General features: G+C 38.6%; 1 protein-coding gene and 1 pseudogene across 16 annotated transcripts in view; one reads left to right on the plus strand and one right to left on the minus strand.

The window, feature by feature from the left end:
- Positions 1-20,247, plus strand: part of TTLL5 (tubulin tyrosine ligase like 5) — a 296,525-nt gene that overhangs the window by 169,001 nt on the left and 107,277 nt on the right. The gene's annotated exons all lie outside the window — the stretch shown is intronic.
- LOC131421303 (small ribosomal subunit protein uS5-like) lies at positions 1,290-6,735 on the minus strand (annotated as a pseudogene).

Consider the following 20,247-nt stretch of genomic DNA (forward strand, 5'->3'; position numbering starts at 1 on the left):
GCTGGCTGTTGGCGGGAGGCCTCAGTTCCTCACCACATGGACTCCTCCACAGGGCTGCCTGTATGTCTTCATAACACGGCAGCTGGCATCCCCCAGAATGAATGACTCAAGAGAAAGACAGAAGCCATGATGTCTTTTATGACTTAGTCTTAGAAGTCATACACCATCATTTAAAAAAAAATTTGTTTAATTGTGATAAAATACACATAACATAAAATTTACCATTTTAACCATTTTTAAGTGTACAGTTCAGTAGCATTAAGTACAGTAGTCCCCCCTTATTTGGAGGGGATACCTTCCAAGACTCCCAGTGGATGCCTGAAACCACAGAGAGTACCGAACCGTGTGTACACTATGTTTTTTCCTATACATACATACCTATGATAAAGTTTAATTTATAAATTAGACACAGTAGGAGATTAACAACAATAACTAATAACAAAATAGAACAATTATAACAATATTCTGTAACAAGATACTGATAACCAAGACAGCTACTAAGCGACTGAGAAGTGGGTAGCGTATACAGCATAGATACACTGGACAAAGGGATGATTCACATCCTGGGCAGGACGGGGTGGGACAGTGCAGGACAGTGCAAGATTTCATCATGCTACTCATAACAGCGTGCAATTTAAAACTTACGAATTGTTTATTTCTGGAATTTTCCATTTAATATTTTCGGACTGCAGATGACCATGGGTGACTGAAACTGTGCAAAGTGAAACCACAGATAAGGGGGGGACCTCTGTACATCACATTATTGTGCAACCATCACCACCATCCGCTTCCAGAACTCTTTTCATCATGCAAAACTAAAACTCTGTACCCTTTAAAAAATAACTCCCCATTCTCCCTCTCCCAGCCCCTGGCAACCACCATTCCACTTTCTATCTCTATGAATTTGACTACTCTAGGTACCTCATATAAGTAGAATCATATAGGATTTGTCCTTTTGTGACTGGCTTACTTCATTTAGCATAATATCTTCAAGGATCATTCATGTTGTAACGTGTCAGAATTTCCTTCCATTCTAAGGCTGAATAATATTCCTTTGTATGTATATAGCACATTTTGTTTGTAGATTCGTCTGTCAGTGGACCCTTAGGTTGCTTTCACCTTTTGGCTGTTGTTAGTAATGCTGTTAACATGGCTGTACAAATAGTTATTTGTGTCCCTGCTTTAAATTCTTTTGGGTTTTATACCCAGAGTGGAATTGCTGGATCATGTGATAATTCTATTTTTTTTTCCAGGCTTAATTAATTCATTTTTTTTCTTGTGTAAATACACTACCTGGTAGCCTTAGGTGGAGCCTGGGTCCTCTGCACGGAGACTCTGGTATGGTTCTTTACTAGAAGTCAGTAACTTCCTGATAGGCAGACTTGGTGAATATCATCTCTTTCCAGAGGTTGGGGTGAGAGAGCTATAGGTCTTAGAGATGGCATCAAAGGTGGCCTTGACAAGGTGTAGTAGTCATCGATACCAGCCATCAGCAGCAGCTTCTTGGGCACAAGGGCGCAGACAATGCTACTGCCTCTGGGGGCAGGGATGAGGCACATCAGTACAGAGCCACAGTGGCTGGTCACCTTGTAAAGGACAGTGTGGGGCTTGCCGACCTTGTTCCCTGAGTAGCCACACTGCATGGCAACGATGGAGACCTTGGCCAGGGTGATGGCCCTGCAGATGGCAGTGGCCACGTCCTTGGAGCACTTACCTAGATTGACATGGCTGTTGTAGTCCCTCTTGGTGACAAATACCTTGAACCTGGTCTGCTGGCCAGCATGGGTCTGCTTCTGCACAGGTATAATCTTCAAGCTCACCCTTGAGGGTCTTCTCCAGGAAAAAGTCCATGATCTCAGACTCTTTGATGGATGAGGAGAAGAGAGAGATTTCCTCTGGGGACTTGAACTTCATGTCCATGACCAAGCAGCCCAGCTTGGTGACAGGAAGCCACTTCTTGTCTTCAGCCTTGTGTCCAAGCCCTGTGGCCTCCGCCCCAGCCTGAGCACAGCTGTGAGCCCAGCCCTGACGCCGCTGCCCAGACCTCTGGGAGCTGCTCCTGGCCTCCTACAACACTGGCGTCATCCACCATTTGATACTTTCTTAGAGTAGAGGGGCAATTCTATTTTTATTTTTTTGAGTAACCTCCATACTGTTTTCCACAGCACCTGCACTTGCACCATTTTATATTCCCACCAGCAGTGCACAAGGGTTTCAATTTCTCCACATCCTTGCCAACACTTATTTTGTTTTTTTTGATAGTAGCCATCCTAATCGATGCGAGGTAGTATCTCATTGTGCTTTTGATTTGCATTTCTCTAATGATTAGTGATGTTGAGCATCTTTTCATATGTTTGTTTGGTCATTGTATATCTTCTTTAGAAAAATGCCTGTTGAAGTCCTTTTCCCACTTTCAAATCAAGTTTGGTTTTTTGTTGTTGAGTTTTAGGAATTCTCCATATATTTTGGATATTAACCACTTATCAGATAGAGGATTTGCAAATATTTTCTCATTCTGTAGATGCCTTTCTACTCTGTTGATAGTGTCCTTTTACATGCACAAGTTTTTAATTTTGATGAAGTACAATTTTTCTGTTTTTTCTTTTTTGCCTGTGTCTTTGGTGTCAAATCCAAGAAATCATTGCCAAATCCAATGTCATGAAGCTTTTGCCCTATATTTTCTTCTAAGAGTTTTATAGTTTAACTCTTATATTTAGGTCTTTCAAACACACTATTGTTTTTGCAACATCCTATTGTTTACACAGGCCAGCTCTATTCAGTGTGGGAGGGGATTACACAAGGATGTGAATACCAGGAGGTGGGGATCATTGGGGGCCAACTTGAAGGCTGGTTCCCACAGTAACTGAAGTACATAGTTTTAAAAGTTGTACAAGTTAAGTAATAATAAGTTTCTAATGAAAATGGGAATCCCTTGCTCCTTCTCTTCCCACTGCTGCCCAACCTTAATTACCACACCCCAGAGATAACTCCTTTCAACTTTTTTTTTAGCTGTTTCTTCTGTTATTTACCTTCATATTTCTAAATCATAACGTTTACTCTGCCATTTTTGGGCTTTTCATTTTATATATTATTTATTGACTTCCTATCGGAATATGGAAGTTTAGCATTCTTGTACTACCTCCTCCCACCCCACCCCAACCACACACACACGCTCACGCTCCCCTTCCTCCTTGCAGTGGGCACGCAGTACAGTTTTGGTTACATCAGTGTTCACTGTTGTCAGTGTCACGACTATGCCTTTGGAAACTTTTGGGCCTGTTAGAGTTATCATTTCATCTCTCCTATTCATCCGTTTCTCTGTCATCCTGGCTGACTTTCTGGGGGATTCCCTTAATAATTTTCTATACTACCTACTCCCCTAAGTCTGATTTAGTACATGGTGTGAAGTTAAGAAATATTCTGAGTTTCAGATTTCTTCCAGTTCAAGACAGTTTACACAGGACTGCATCCAAGGGGGGGCAAAAAAAAAAAAAATATATATATATATATATACACAATTATAATAATTAACATATTATAATCTAATATATACAGTTATATATATTATATATATACTCCTATTTGCTGTAGACTGAGATATTTATGTCCATACTTTATAAAAATTAATTGTACAAGTGATATACACATGTAGCCACATCATAAAATAATCCAACAAAAATATTTACAGATTATGAAGAGATAAAGTTCGCTCCTCAGAAGTAGCCACAGTTAAAAGATTGGTTTGTATATTTTTCCATGTATTTTTCTGTGACTTTTCTTCCTTCCTAATGTTTCCGTGTTTTTTCAGTCTGTTCATATAAACTTATTTAATTTGTTTTACCATTTTTTATTTATTTTAATTTTATTTTACCGTTTAATAATTTTAATTTATTTTACCATTCTCATATTAAAGAGCACTAAATTGCATCCAATTTAGGCATCCGCACTGAATACCTTGTACATATATCTTTATGCACATGTGCAAGTATTTCTATAGGATACATTCCAAGAATTGGAATTTGTTGGATCAAATGAATTTTTATAGATACTGTCAAATTGGCTTCCAAAAAGGCTATATTGGAGGGCTGTACCCTCCAGTCTGGAGGGTGCCCTTTTCCCCACACTGTTGCCAACATTGCATACCACTGATCTTTCTCTGTTCCTCTGGACTGTCACTTATCCCTTTCATCCAAATTCTCTCCTATTTTTACTGATGGTGAAATTAGGAATAGACTCTATCTTCAGATATATTGCCTGAGGAATGCTTTGTTTTAGGGCAGGAATGCAGTGAGATGGGGCCGAGAAGGTAAAGGGTTCTGGGTGGCTCTTCCTTTTCCTAATATCAGTTAGGGCTAGAAAGAAGCCCTGTGAGTCTGCTTCCCTCCCCCACACTGCTTAGGTGCTCTTCTCTCCTGGTTTTGTTTTTGACTGATTTCATCCAAGGAGCCTGACCCTTCCCCCTCCCGAAGTAATGAATAACCAGAAAAGTTACAGATCTCAGCAAATTGAGTGTAGGAAGCTTAAGGAAAATATTAGAAAGAAAAGTGTTTGATGTACTTTTAATATAAAACGTGGAAAAAGTAGAAAACGGGTGGGGGTTGGGGCAAGAAGGGAGGAGAGAGATTATTCACGGTAATGGGAACCAAATGTTGGCTGGGAAAGCTGCAGCATTCTCACACTCTTCCTGTAAACCCAGCGGCTTTTCAAAGTGATAATAGTGGAGAGCCAACGGCACAAGACAGGCCTTAACCCTTCCATACCTGGACAGCTCCTTCCAGTCAGCTTTTCAGAGGTGTTGTTCACTTTGAGGAAGTCCTGGTGCATGGAGAATTTCTGTGTCCCTCTTGCCATCAGGGCAAAAAGAAGGAAAGTAGAGGCAAGTAGTAGAACAATAAGGGAACCACCTGCTCGCTAAAACACCTCACACTATGCCTACATTTCTCTTTCTGCCTCAGGCTTGGATATTGGACAATGAGCAGCGTGCTTGACCAATAGTTTACCAGATTTGAGTGAACATATCTTCTCTCCTTGCTGTCTAAAGGGAAACTTAACAGGACTTGAGAACTCCCACGTGACAGACAGGCAGTCTCTCTCCGTCAGTAATAATCCCCCTACATGAAAGCCCTCCAGGGAGTCTGACTTCTTCTTGGGTGCCGGCGTGGAAGTACATGCGCTCATCTGGAGGCTCGGGCCTCTGTTTCTCTTGGAAGTCCACTCCTGCCACCGTGGAATTGAGATAGAAAGACTGTGTGGAGCTGAAGGGTACTTCCTGACCTTATGACTTCCCGGTGGTCAAGGACAGGCACTTACCTCTTGGCCTAGCCATATATCTATGGAGGGAGAATGAAAAGGGGTGAAGGAATGAGTGAAGTTCCTGGTTCAGCTGGCTCTTCACTTCCATCTAGATTTGAACTTTGTTCAGATATCTTTGAAAGTCCATTGTGCATAAGAAAGAAAAGAAATCTTTTTTTTTTCTTTTTTTTTGTGTGGAAGATCGGCCTTGAGCTAACACCTGCCAATCCTCCTGTTTTTGCTGAGGAATACTGGCCCTGGGCTAACATCTGTGCCCATCTTCCTCCACTTTATATGGGACGCTGCCACAGCATGGCTTGCCAAGCAGTGAGTTGGTGCGGGCCCGGACCCGAACCGGTGAACCCTGGGCCGCCGCAGCGGAGTGCGCGCACTTAACCGCTTGTGCCACTGGGTCAGCCTCAAGAAATCTTATTTTTTATGTCATATATTTACCATTTCAGAGGGGCAGCCCCTAATCTAGGCAGTGGTAGCAACAGGGCAGGTGGGTGGCACTGCAGAGCAGACGAGAGCTGAGACTCTGTGGTGAGCTTGCCAGGCACCTTGACCTCTCCGCCCTCAGTTGCCTCATCTGTAACATGAGGCGTCATTAGTGTCAGCCTTCTCGGAATGTTACAGGTTTAAGTAAGTTAAAGCACAGAAAACATTTAGCACACTGCCGGGCATCTTCTCTGTCTTCATCGTTATCCTCATATTGCCTACAGCTAAAATTGAAACATCTCTTTTGTGTTAAATGTTTTTAAAAATCATCTTTGGGGTGATTTTATAGTTTTATGTTTTACATTTAAGTCTGTGATCCATTTTGAATTAATTTTTGTATGAGGTTTAGGTTGAGGATCATTTTTTTTGCCTAAGGACGTACAATTGCTCCAGCACCATTTGTTAACAAATAAATGGCTTAAACAGGTTATCCTCCTCCATTGTGTTGGTTTTTCCACTTTGTCAAAAATCAGCTGAGCATATTTGTCTGGGTTTTGGATGATTTTAGTATTCCTAAAACAAAGGCCTATAGCAATAATAGTTTGTTAGAAAATCTTTAGCAAGAACTATTTTAGGTTCTAATTTTCTGTTGTTCATTGTAATTTTGGAATCATATAAATTTAGGTTCAAAAGCAGCTCATTCACTTACTCTGTATGTGAAATTAAACCCAAGTTATTTAACTTAAGCCTCAGTTTCCTCATTTCTAAAGTGGAACAGTAATAATACCTTTCTCAGTGGGTTGCTGTGAAGGCTAACCATGGTAAAGCACATATATAAAGGGCTTAGCTTGAAGTGAGGCATTTAGAAAGCCCTCAAGCTAATGTTGGTGATGGTGGTGAGACTTGGCTGTCAACACGCTTGACCATCTTAAGTCATACTCACTCATGCCCTTTGCCTTCCCCAAACCTTAACTTTCTTTTGGCCTTTTCATAAGGCTTCGTCATGAGCGCGAGTGATTCCAATTGAAGCTGCTGTGGTGTGCTTTGCTTAGATGGCAGTTTTGACCAGTAACATTTCTATTTCTGAATATGAGATCTATGTCTGTGTCTTTAATGACAGTGTCTCTCCACCCTCCACTGCCCCCACCACTTAGCCACATTGGGTTTCCTCTTGTTCCCTACTCTTCTATATGCTCTTCCTTCTACCTGGAATATCCTTTCCAGTTGTCAAATTGCTGCTCATCTTTTGAGACCATTTCCACTTTGAAGTCTTCCTTGATTTCCCCCATAGGGAGTTGCTCCCTCCCTCTGTTTTTTAAAGTGCGTGTCCTGTTCCCAGCACAGTGGTATACAGAGTTTGGGGAGTAGCAGGAGTTTTCTTCTTAATAAAAAAAAATACACATATTTTAAAAGTACATACATAAAATATATCGATATGTGTTGGCATTAATATTAAATGTTAAAGCAGGATAGTGTAGTCACAATGTACTAGAAGAAGATGGGAATGAAACATGCCCCAGTACTCACTGTGGCTATAAAATGGGACTAGGGGTGACTTTTTTCCTCCTCCTTCACACTTTTCAGTACTTATACATTTTCATGATCAGCATGTATTGATTTTTAAATTGATGTTTATATTGTCTAAAGTGCCCTACAAGTTGCTGTTAATTCTGAAATATTTCTCCCTCCTTTTGAAATGATAAAATTCTATTCTCTGTTGTTAAAGACAGAAACAAAAGGGAGGGAAGGGGAAAAGGGAGTGCCCAGCTCATGCCAGATCTTGTTGTATGATTTATCCTATTTACTCCTGAAAACATGGGTGTTGTTACCTTCAAGTACAGATAATGAAATAGCTTTAGAGATGTTAACATTTGCGTTCAGCTCTCTCTGATGTAAAATCTCATGCTCTTTTCACCACTTTAACTTCTCTGCTTCTAGGGAGAGGAAAATCAGTACCTACCTTTTCACAGTGGCATCCCAGGCTAGTCTAGACCTATTTATCAATGATGATGATGTGCAAAGGAGAGGTGGAAATATTTCTGAAAATAAACTGTCACTGGTGGCATATAAGAAACAATCTTTCTGTGCACAAAAGTGAAGAAAACTTTAGTAGCTGGAGCAATATAGTTCAGCATTACAAATATCTTTACCACAGTCTATGAATCTGTACTGTTTTTCACTTTCCCTAGACACCAATGTCATGCTTTGTGTGTGGGCAGAAAACATCGATAGACTGAAGAAGCTCACTATAAGTATATGGCTTGTATTTACAATTTGGATTAAATTTCTACTTGCTTTGTATGCTAGCTGTTCTGGAATAAACTTAATTTCTTTCACAGATTTGAACCAGCAGGTCAGGCAGATTAGATGGCTGCTTTTAACGGTGGGTAATTCCATACAAGGGAAGTTTTGTGACTCTAAGGGATAGCAATTGTGGATTTTTGGGTCCTCTTGGTTTCTTACAATGGCCTGATCATACGGGTGCTTGTCAACACTTCTTATAAACGTGATTTGTCATTTCAACTATGGTTTAACAAACGTATTGTTCAACAGCTATAGTATTTTAGAAGAGAACCATCACTTCTTGGCCTTTTGGCTAAGATAAGTGTAGAGGGAACCATGATATCATGAAAAGGATATAAAGAAGAAGAAGAAGAGATAATGAAAGGTGTTCCTTTTAGCCTTCAGCCGTTTATGGACTCAGTATGTGGGGAATCTGGCCATAGACAGACACAGAGATGAATCATACATTTCTTCATCAGCAAGTGTAATGTCTGGATTTAGAGCTCTAGAGGTAAAGAATTTTGTTTGATTCATCCCTAAAATACGTGTTCTGTATTCCTATTTTTATCATTTTCATACCAAAGCTGATTAGCTTCTCTATACCAAGAGGACACAGTTTACCGTATTCCAAGAGGAATATGGACGCCCTGTTGATTTGTGAGAAATTTGGGTTACCTCCCATTAAATCTCAAAAATAAGATCATATATAAGAAATAATAGTAGTTGATCGTAACACAGTGCTTACCATAAGCCAGGCCCTAAATGCTTTCTGTACCTTATCTCATTTAATAGCTAACTTTTACTATGTGCCAGCAACTGTTCTCAAAGCTTTACATGTATTAACATGTAAATACATGCATGCTATGTATTTACATGATTGAGTGGTCATGGCCACTCTGTGAGATAAGTACTGTTTCATCCTCATTTTACAGATAAAGAGACGAAGCACAGACAAATGAGTGCCTTGCCCAAAATGACATATTGGTGACTGGCAGTCAGGATTCAAAACCAAGCAAATGGTAGCAGAATCCATGCTCTTAACCTGTCTGCCAGTGATTCTCCATGTTGTACATCAGAATCACCTGTTAAAGGGCTTGTTAAAACCCATATCGCTGGGTCCGGTCCCAGTGTTCTGATTCCAATAGGTCTGGGGTGAGGCTCAGTTATTTTAACAAGTTACCGAGTGATGCTGTGCTGTTGGTCTAGGGACCACACTTTGAGAACCGCTGTGCTACGCTATGCTGCCTCTCCTGGGGCTGGTTATGAGTTAGTATTCAGTGCAAGCAGCTGAGGACCGGGATAATGAGTTTCAATGGTCTGATCCTATGAGAGGCAGGTGCCTGCATTTCACGCCAGCTGTAACCTTGAACTAAGCCCCTCTAGTAAATCTCGAGGCCAGCAAATTTGAGTTGATTCGTCTTGACATAACAAGCGTGTGCCATTGTAGCCATGCCGTGGACTTGATGAATAAGAGGCCAATTCCTAGTATGTTGAAGAGTTGTTTCCGTAGATTGTATGTTGAAGGTAGCTTAGGAATGAGCTCCTAGAAGCAATACACACACATGCACGCACGCGTGCACGCACACACACACACTGCAGTAAGAAGAAGGCTTAACCATTAGTACACGTTTTACTTTCCCTCCTTCAGTCCTATGACTTTTAAAAACAATCTCTTTTTTATGATTTCCCCTATTTTATAAAAACATCTTTATTTATAAAACACAAGTGGAGAAGGAAAAAAAGAAGGAAAGAAAGAAAGGTGGAGTTTTGGGAGTTGTCTCCAGTTTCCCATGGCCAGTTGAGAAGCGGGCAGAGACAGGTTACTGAAGCCAGAAAAGCCGTAGACTTGGCTGTTGGGAGTTGCCTGCTGTTTTGCTTCCTGGGGAAAAGAGGAGAAACGAAAGGAGCCTTACTGATGCGATGAGGCAGGAATTCTAAATTCGTGACACTTTGCAAGCTGTTTCTGTGCACTAAGTTTGAACCCAGCTACAATTCAGTGTAGAAGTTCTTGGAAACTGGCCTGTCAGCTGCCCTAGACAATCTGCACATTAACTTTCACTTTGAAAGCTTTTCCTGGCTTGTCTTTGTGGGGTGTGGAAGCTAGGTGATGGTGGTCCAGTTTTACAAGGGCCAGCTGTGCTCGTGTGTACCTGCATTATTGTCACAAAGGCATCAGACTTTTCCCTTTATTTGATAAAAATCCTGCTGAGCTGGACTCAGTCTTCATTGTTGAATGAACTGGTGTCAGGGAGTTCTCTTTTGGCTTTCTTAAAGGTCACTCGTTGCTCAGTTCTTTTTTAGTTCACAGCTACATTTTTCAGGCTTCATGTGGTATACTGATTACGCCAAAGTAAAGAGCTGGATCAAAGACGTTTCTTGTTAATAAGGCTAAGGATCAATCTGTCTTTTCAGATCCAGACTGCTAATAGATAAAGGACCAAGGAGTCTCCATCTGCATAACTGGCTGACTCCCAGAAACCTAAGTTGCCTTCTAGAACCATGCTGTGAACTTAACCTTTTGAAAGGTTTGGTTTTATATCTAGCTTTGTGTTCCATAAAACTTGCCCCCAGAGTCTCCGCCAGATGTACTAAGAAATCCAACTTTGTCCTTATTTCCTCCTCCTGGGGATCATTCCATCAATCATGGAGTGGTACGAGCGTGGAGACGGCAGAAGTCTGGTTCACATTCTGCATCCGTTGTCAAGTCCAGCTGGCTGGGCTCTCACTGTACTTTTTAAAGGACAGGCATATCAGCTCGTGGCTTTTTGACATGATACTTCAGTGTTCTTCCCAAATTTATGTCATTGACACAGTGTTTAATAAAATCAAAGTAAAGTTACCTAAAATATCCGAGCAACATCTTTCAGCCATCACTACCGCTTCCTTTTCCTTTTCTATATGTCTTTGCTTATTGAGTGAATGATCAGAAACCTCCCCTCTCAATTGCTTGTAATTCTGTATTTCAAAGTATATATCTTATTTGGATCCTGCTCATGTTCTTAATCTCTTTTGATACTTGCATCATTTTTTTTACTTCTATTGATTTTGAGCCACCTTATTTTAATTTGTTGTCCTACTTCCGCTTGCCGCTTTTTTATTAAGATGTATAGTAAACTAAAGGTGATAGATTTATTTTTTTGAATGCCAATTGATATACAGTCTCCTCCATATTTAGATTCTTAATTTTCAGGGCACGTTTTTATCCTATCCAAACCCTTTATTCCTCAAGGAAAATGAAACTCACAAGAGTCAAGCTATTGAATCAATCTTTTTTCTCTACTTAATTATTGAATTACTATGTCCAAAGAGGAGCAGTTCTTATGATTACTAATTTGTGATTTATGGTTCTAGTCCTTGTGATTGTGATTCACTGTATGATTTAATGTGCAAAGAAGGAGCTCATACACTGGGAAAGGAAGGGAAGAGATAGAAATAAATTAGATGCTGAATATATAAACTGGTAATTGAGATGTCAGTTTCAAGCCAAAATCTAACAGATTAGCAAACCAATGATTTGGCAGCCCTTAGAGAAGGAAAAGGGAATTACTTAAGCCCAGCATTGATTCATGAAAAAAATAAGTCATACTAGACTAACCTCATTTCCCTTCATGGTAGAATTACTTTAGCAAGAGAAAATCAGGGGACTAAAAAAGAATTACTATAACTGGGTTTCAGCAAGGCATAATGAAATCTTGTGAGCACGAAAGAGAAATGTGAACAAGATAATGCTATCATTAGAAATATTTGATGAATAAATAGGCAACTGCACACAAGTGATGAATCAGCCCCAAATAATGGGGCTCTGTCATTGGCTCACTAGTTCACCATTTTTATCAATGAATTCATTTGTCCATTCATGAATATTTAGGTGCCTACTGTATGCTAGGCACTTATATATCTAGAAGACATACTAATCCTATTTTCAGATGACTTAAAGGTAGGGTAGGATACTGAATACCTTGGATGACAGTCAGGATTCACAGTGATTTAAACAGGCTAGAATGATGAGCTTGATTCATGGAATTTAATAAGGAAAAACATAAAGTTCTTCACATGGTTTCAGAAATTCAAATGTGAAGAAGGCTTAAGGGTTTAGGTTGACTTTAAGTGTGATAGAAGTTAACAGTGGAAGAACTGCCAAAAACCAACACTACCATGTGGGAAAATTTTCACAATATGTTGCCAAATGAAAAAAGCAGACTATAAAGCAGATAGTACAGGATCGCTCTGTTTGTGTGAGGGAAATACACAGAGAGGAAGTATATACATCAAACTGTCGACAAAATATTTATTGTAGCCATCTTTGGTTGTTGGATGATAGATGACTTGTGTTTTGCCTTTCTATCTTTTTTATGTTTCTCAGGTACATGGCGTTGAGAATATATTGCTTTTGCTCCTTAGAAAAATTACTTTTGTTTCATTTTGAAAAAGGGAAAGGGGATGTAGTCACTGCTGATAACTTAGGCTTTTATTAACAGAATTGGGGGTGGGGAGGAGCATTGTGATACCCTCTCTCATTCATCAGTGCTCACATCCACTGCCCGAATAGCTGCCCCTCCCTGGTAATCAGCATTATTACCCCCTCTTCCCCACAGGGGCCAGCACCCTGCCTATGGTTAGAGCATTCTCTAGCTGGTCTGCCTTGGAGCAGCAGGCCTCCATCATGAGGAAGCCTCCTCAGGAGGGGGCTGCCATGCAGCAGCTATCTCTGGTGGGGGAGACTGGCAAGGGGACTTGGCTCTCCTGCTCACACACACTGAGTGACTTTTGAGTCCTTTTTCATATCCACTAGGTTGGCTCCCCTATTTATCACCCAAGTTACCCCACATGGACATAATACTTGGAAAGGGGATTATAAATGCTATTTTGCTTCTCTTCTCTCTGAGAAGTAATAGAATTGCTTACACCTGTTCCTTAACACCCTTATTGTTTGCTTTTGCAAAGGTTTGGATTCACTTTCCATGGAAAGAATATTAATAATAGCAGTTCACATTTATTGAGCATTTATTATGTGTGCCAGACATTGTGCTAAATGTTTTACATGGATTATCACATTTAATTCTTGGATAAACGCTGTGAGAGGTGGGATTGATTTTTATTCCCATTTCACAGCTGAGGAAACCAAGGCACAGAGAGGTTAAGTATGTTGCTTTCAGTGGTAGAGACAGGATTAGCAGTCTTGTTCTAGAGCCCAGCTCCTGGTCACTAAGCTGTGCTGCTTCCTATTCTGAGGGTCACCCAGTTCAGAACCTGTGGTGGGGATCCAGGGGCACGGGGCCTCTGCTCCTCCTCCAGAATTCTCTCATTAACCCAGCTCTTGCATCGGTTTTGATTCCTTTCCAGCATCCAAAACCTTTTATTTCTTTTTGCCTTCTTTCTTGGATTATTTCTTTAATCCTTTCCCAAGAGCCTTTCATCCTCTCAAATAAACAAAATGTTTAAAGGTTTTTAAGCCCTTTCACCCTGTTCTCAAGCAAGGAAGATCAACTTGCATTTATAATTTCATATAGTTCTATGCTTTTGACCTAGCGTGTAGGTCGTCAAAAGTTCACGTTGTTTTTCCAGATAATTTCTGAGCTTCTCTGTACCTCTAATACTACTTCTATTGTACTTCAACTCTTCCTGCAAAAGAAACATCTCAATATTAACTGCATAGATTGAAAACAGAAAAAGTGAAAGTGTGTAGTCTTATCTCAAGGGGCAAACTCAAAGGTAAAAAAATAAATTTTACTCTTTAGCACCTACATTTTTAGAGATCGTTTTAAAGTCATATCCCAACATCAAAATTTTCTTAAGAATCAAGGCACCTGTCACCATGAGCATAAAACCTCTTGGCAGGTCCATCTAACTCATTCCACTTAAATAATTTTAGCCACAAATTTCATTTGGCTAGTTCTCACTGTTCCCAGTCAGCAGTTACCAATAGCAAGCCTTAAGACTTGTTAGGAGATGGTTTCAGTATTATTTATTAAGTTGATATCTAAATACAATTTGACTTTTATTTTTTCACTAATAAAAGAAGTTCTCAATCATTCCTTTGATGCCTTTTATAAGCCGACTTTTTTTTTCTTGGAACCTATGTTATGTAATTTTAATGCTCAAGTTAATTATCACTGACCTCTTGACTCTCTTCTAACTACATATGACTTCTAATTTCATAATATATCTTCAGGCTCGGTTTTTCAGGGCCAACATTTCTTTTTGCCTTTCATCCAGAGTCCTCAGTTACCATCATTCTTGTCACTCTGCTTGTATTCCCCTTACTTCTTCAGACGTTCATGCCAGCTGATTTGATCTTCAGGGGCTAATGTGGTTTTCCACACTGTCATTTTCCTGTGGCCCAGCTCCCCTTGACTCTGCCCAACACTGTTTCTCCTAGGCTTTAACCCTCTGAGAATGTGACCTATTCGAAGGCCCTGCCATCCCTGACTTTCCTCCGCCTCCTCATCTTCCCTGTGGACTCACCTGAAAAAGCACACTTCCCTCAGATGTTAAGCTCCTGGAGGGCAGGAGCTTGTGCTTTTCTTCTTGGTGGTCCCTAAGCACCTCAGAACAGTGTCCAATAAGTGAGGATTGAATTCCGCTGAAATGAAATAAGTGCTTAGGCCTCTGTCTTTACATGTGATCCTAGTACTACACAATGCATGAAGAGAAACAATACTTTTATAATTAAAATCAGAAAGTGAAGAATAGAGATCTAACATATAACCAGAACAGGAAATATTAGTAATTAGGTTTTTAATAAAAGATAAAGGAAAATGCTGTAACTTTCTGTTTGCCTGTTTGTCTTTTTATATATCTACCTCCATTCCGTGAACCCCAGGACTGTCTGTATTTTCTCTGATGTTTGTTGTCACCTTTAAAATGTAGACTTCAAATTGAGTACTCATAGGTTCAGACTCTAAGCAAACTCTATTTTTTTGTGTGCTCATGTTACAAAAAATAGAGAACTGCATTCATGAACTCTCCATTCACTCTTATCCTTCGCATCCTCCCTGGCTCAAATTCATGATCCCATGATGATATAATTAATATATACTAAAAAAATTATCTGAGACTTATCTTCCACGTCATCATTTTTTATTGAGGTATAATTGACTGATAACATTATGTTAATTTCACGTGTACAACATAAGTATTAGATATTTGTGTATATTGCAAAATGATCTTTCTTAAGTTGAGGTAAAATTTACACAAAATAAAAGGCACATATCTTAAGTGTTCAAATCAATGAGTTTTGACAATTTTGTATATCCATGTAACCACCACTCAACACAAGATATAGAACATTTCCATCACACTTCAAAATTCCCTTGTGTCTCTTCCCAGTCAATACTGCACCTTCCCCCAATAATCACTCTTTTAACTTCTTTCACCATGAATTTTCTTTTATTGTGGTAAAAATACACATATCATGAAATTTACTGTCTTAACCTTTTATTAAGTGTAGAGTTCAGTGGTATTAAATACATTCACATTGTTGTGCAGCCATTACCCACCATTCCTCGGCATAACTGTTTTCGTCTTGTAGAACTGAAACTCTGTAGCCATTAAACAGTAACTCCCAATTACCCACTCCCTTAGCCCCTGGCAACCACCATTCTACTTTCTATGATTTTGACTAAGTACCTCATGTAAGTGGGATCATACAGTATTTGTCTTTTTTGACTGGTTTATTTTACTTAACATAATGTCCTCAAGGTCCATCCATGTCGTAGCATGTGTCAGCGTTTCCTTCCTTTTTAAGGCTGGATAATATTCCATTATATGTGTATACCACATTTTGTTTATCCGTTCATCTATCAGTGGACACTTGGGTTGCATTTACATTCTGGCTGTTGTGAATAATGTTGCTGTGAACATGGGTGTACAAATATAGTTTTGCCTATTCTTGGACTTCATATAAATTTTATTTATTTATTTATTTTTCCCCAAAGCCCCAGTAGATAGTTGTATGTCGTAGTTGCACATCCTTCTAGTTGCTGTACGTGGGACGCGGCCTCAGCATGGCTGGAGAAGCGGTGCGTCGGTGCGCGCCCCGGATCTGAACCCCGGCCGCCAGCAGCAGAGCACGCACTTAACCGCTAAGCCATGGGGCCGGCCCTTGGACTTCATATAAATGGAATCATACAATATTCTTCTGTGTCTGGCTTCTTTCATTCAACACAGTGTTTTTGAGATGCATATATGTTGTTGCTTATATCAGTAGTTTAGTCCTTTTTATTGTTTGGTATTCCATAATAAGAATATTTACACAATTTGTTTATTCATTTTCCTATTGATGGACATTAGGATTGGTTCCAATTTTTTACTATTATGATACAAATTCAATGAACATTTTTATACAACTTTTTTTTGTAGCCATATGTTTTCATTTCTTTGGGGTAAATATTTAGGAGTAGAATTTTCAAGTCATATAAATATATGCTTAGATTTATAAGAAACTGACAAATAGTTTTCAGAAACTGTTGTATCATTTTATACCCCTATCTGCAATGTATGTGAATTATAGTTGCTCCACATGTTCACCAGCATTTGGTTTTGTTATCTTTTTAATTTTAGTCATTTTCTTAGGTGTAAAATGATATTTTCGTTTTTCCGATGACTACTGATGTTGAGAACTTTTCATGTGCTTATTGACCATTCGTATATTTTCTTTTGTAAAGTATCTATTCAAATATTTTATACATTTTTTAATTGGGTGGTCATGATAGGAGTTCTTTATATATTATCAATAGGGATCTTTGTCACATATATGTATTGCAAGTATTTTTCTCCAGGGCATGGCTTGCCTATTCATTTTCTTAGTGGTGTCTTTTTTTGTGTGTGTGTGAGGAAGACTAGCCCTGAGCTAAGATCCATTGCCAATCCTCCTCTTTCTGCTGAGGAAAATTGGCCCTGGGCTAACATCCGTGCTGATCTTCCTCTACTTTATATGGGACGCCACTGGAGCATGGCTTGACCAGCGGTATGTTGGTCCACGCCCAGGATCCGAACCTGCAAACCCCGGGCCGCCGAAGCCCTCTTGCTTGAACTTAACTGCTACACCACCAGGCCAGCCCTTTAGTGGTATCTTTTGATGAGCAGAAATGTTTAATTTTAGTAAAGTTTTATTTATCAAACTTTTTCATTTATGATCAGAGCTTTTTGTGTCCTAAGAAATCTTTGCCTATGACAGTGTTACAAAGGCATTCTTATATTTTCTTCTAGTGGCTTTATGGTACTAGCTTTTAGGTTTAGAGGTCTGTGATGCAACTCAAATTTGTTTTTGTGTATGGAGTGAAGTAGAGGTTGAGGTTCATTTTTTCCATATGGATATCCAGTTGTTTCAGCACTGTTTGTTAAAAAAAACTTTCTTTTCCCTGTTAAATTCACCTTGGTCAACATCAATTGACCGTACATTTATAGGTCTATTTCTGGACTCTTTATTCTGTTTCACCTGTTTGTTTACTATTATGCCTATGCTGCACTGTCTTGATTGTGGTAGTTTTATAGTAGCCTTGAAATCAGGTAACATAAGTCTCCCTTTTCAAAATTGTTTTGACTATTCTAGATTCTTTGATTTTTTTAGTATAAATTTTAAAATCAACTTGTCAGTTTCTTCAACAACAGCAACAAAGCCTGCGGGGTTTTGATTGTGATTGCCTTGAATCTGTAGATCAATTTGGGGTGGTCCAGTTCTGGCTGAGTAAGTTTTTATCTGATCAACCCACTGGATAAAATACAACTACCTAAAGGTGCTGGAGGGTAAATCAATGCTGGCAGATACTGGAGAATAACCAACGTTTGGAAGAAGGGAACTGCAAGGGGTGACTTTTGTATTTGTTTTTATTTATTGCCTTTTAACCTGAGGGCAGACCACAGTTTGCACCACATGGAACAGTTAGAACTTAAATAGAAATCCAAAGCCTACTGGCTTGACAAACCAGAGGATGGAGTTCAGGACAACCACATGTGCTGGAGAGTAAGTGGAGAACCCTGGAAATGAGGCAACCAGAAAGAGGGAGCCTAAATTCTATGTATAAATGTTGCCCAAATCTCTGCTGACCCCTTGACAATGTATATGTGGGGCATACTCCAAACTGCACAACTAAAGCTAAAAGAACTGAACGTAGATCTGAGCCACAGCCCGCTGAGGGAAGAAAGAATTGCCGTTTGAGTTCAGCCAAGTTAATGGCCTGCTTAAAACACACACACACACACACACACACACACACACAGAGTCTTTGGAGCAAAATAATACAATCCAGTATCTACAAAATTTCATAATGTCTGGGATAAAATATGAAATTATTCAACATATGAAAAAACAAGAAAACATGACCCATCCTTAGAATAAAAGATAATCAATGGAGGCCAATCCTAAGAAGGCTCAGAAGATGGAATTAACATACAAAGATTTTAAAGTGGCTATTATATCTATGAACAATAAATATTTTTATAAAGGAAAATATGCTTTATAAGTATTTTATAAAGGAAACTATGCTTTAATGAAAAAAAGAAATCTCAAGACAGATTTCCAGATGGAAATTGTAGAACTGAAAGATAATATCTGAAATATAGAATAAACATCTTAATGATATTGAGACTTCTGGTAAGTCAACTGGGTATATCTCTGTATTTATTTAGGTTTTGTTTAATATTTCTCATTAATTTTTATAAATTCAATGTAGAGATCTTACACATTTTCCTTTATGTTTATTCCTAGATATTTGGTGTGTTTTTATGATATTGTAAATTGTATTACCTTTTAAAATTTCATTTTCCAATTGTGTATTACTTGCATATAAAAATATGATTGCATTTTGTTTATGGACTTCGATTCTTGCAAACTTGCCAAATTTCTTTATTAATTCTACCAATGTTTTTATAAAATTCATAGGGTTTTCTATGTAAACAATCATGTCTGTGAATAATAGCAGTTTTTTTTTTCTTGTCTTATGACGCTGGCTAGGTCGCCCATTACTGATTTTGAATAGAAGTGGTGAGAGCAATCATCCTTCCTTTATTCCTGATCTTAGAGGAAAAGAGTCCAGTGTTTTACCAATAAGTATGATGTTAGCCGTAGATTTTTTGTCAATGTCCTTTATTAAGTTGAAGAACTTTCTTTCTGTTCCTAGTTTACTGAGAGTTTCTGTCATGAATGTATGTTGAATTTTGTCCAATGCATTTTCACATCTAATAATATTCTCATATGATTTTTCTTCTTTATTCTCTTAATGTGGTGAATTACATGATGGATATTTATTCTTAAACCATTCCTATGGTAAATACCACTTGGTCATGATATATTATCCTACATTTTTATAGGAGATAGGTTTTTTATATAGGAGATAGATATTAATTGCTAATATTTTGTTAAATCTTTTTGTGTATATGTTCATAAGGCATATTGGTGTGTAATTTTTTTGTAATGTCTTTTGTATCAGAGATATGTTAACATCATAAAATTAGTTGGGAAGTTTTCCCTTCTCTTTTCTGAAAGATTTTGTGAAAGATTGGAATTATTTCATCTTTAAATGTTTAATAGAATTCATTGAAACCATCTGGGCTTAAAATTTTCTTTATAAGAAGGTTTTTGATTACAAGTTAAATTTCTTTAGTATGTATATATATAATATATACGTTTATTTAGATTTTCTTATTATGTCACTTTTAATAAGTTGTATTTCCCAAGATTTCTTCATTTCACCTAAGTTGTTGAATATTTGGCATAGAGTTGTTCATAATATCTTCCTATACTTTTGATATCTATAGACTGTGTGATGTTCCCCTCCTTCATTCCTGGTATTAATAACTGTATCTTCTTTGTTTTCCGTGTGATCAGCTTGCTTGAAATTTATCAGCTTTTAAAATCTTTTCAAATAACCACCTCTGCTTTTGTTGATATTCTCTATTTGCTCATTTTCTATTTCATTCTGTTAAAAGATAAACTGAGGTACATTACAGTTTTGAAGAGTTCATTTGAGCAAACATTGATTTTAATTCATCAGTGCCAAATGGAAAGTGGTTAGGAACGCTCCACCAGCAGGAGCTAAGGGAAAGGCATTTTTCAATAGAGCAGACTCCTAAGCAAAGAAGGAAATTATTTGATTGGCTATAGCGTAAGCGGTTGCTTTATTTGGAAAAGCCTAGTTAGGGCTGTTTGTGATTGGTTGTTCTTAAGTTTCATTTTCTCAGATTTGTGTGCGTGGACTCGGGCTTAGGTTTCGGTTTGCTTACATAGTCTGCCAA

This window comes from Diceros bicornis, chromosome 24 (assembly GCF_020826845.1).
Source record: "Diceros bicornis minor isolate mBicDic1 chromosome 24, mDicBic1.mat.cur, whole genome shotgun sequence".
NCBI classification, from domain to species: Eukaryota; Metazoa; Chordata; class Mammalia; order Perissodactyla; family Rhinocerotidae; genus Diceros; species Diceros bicornis.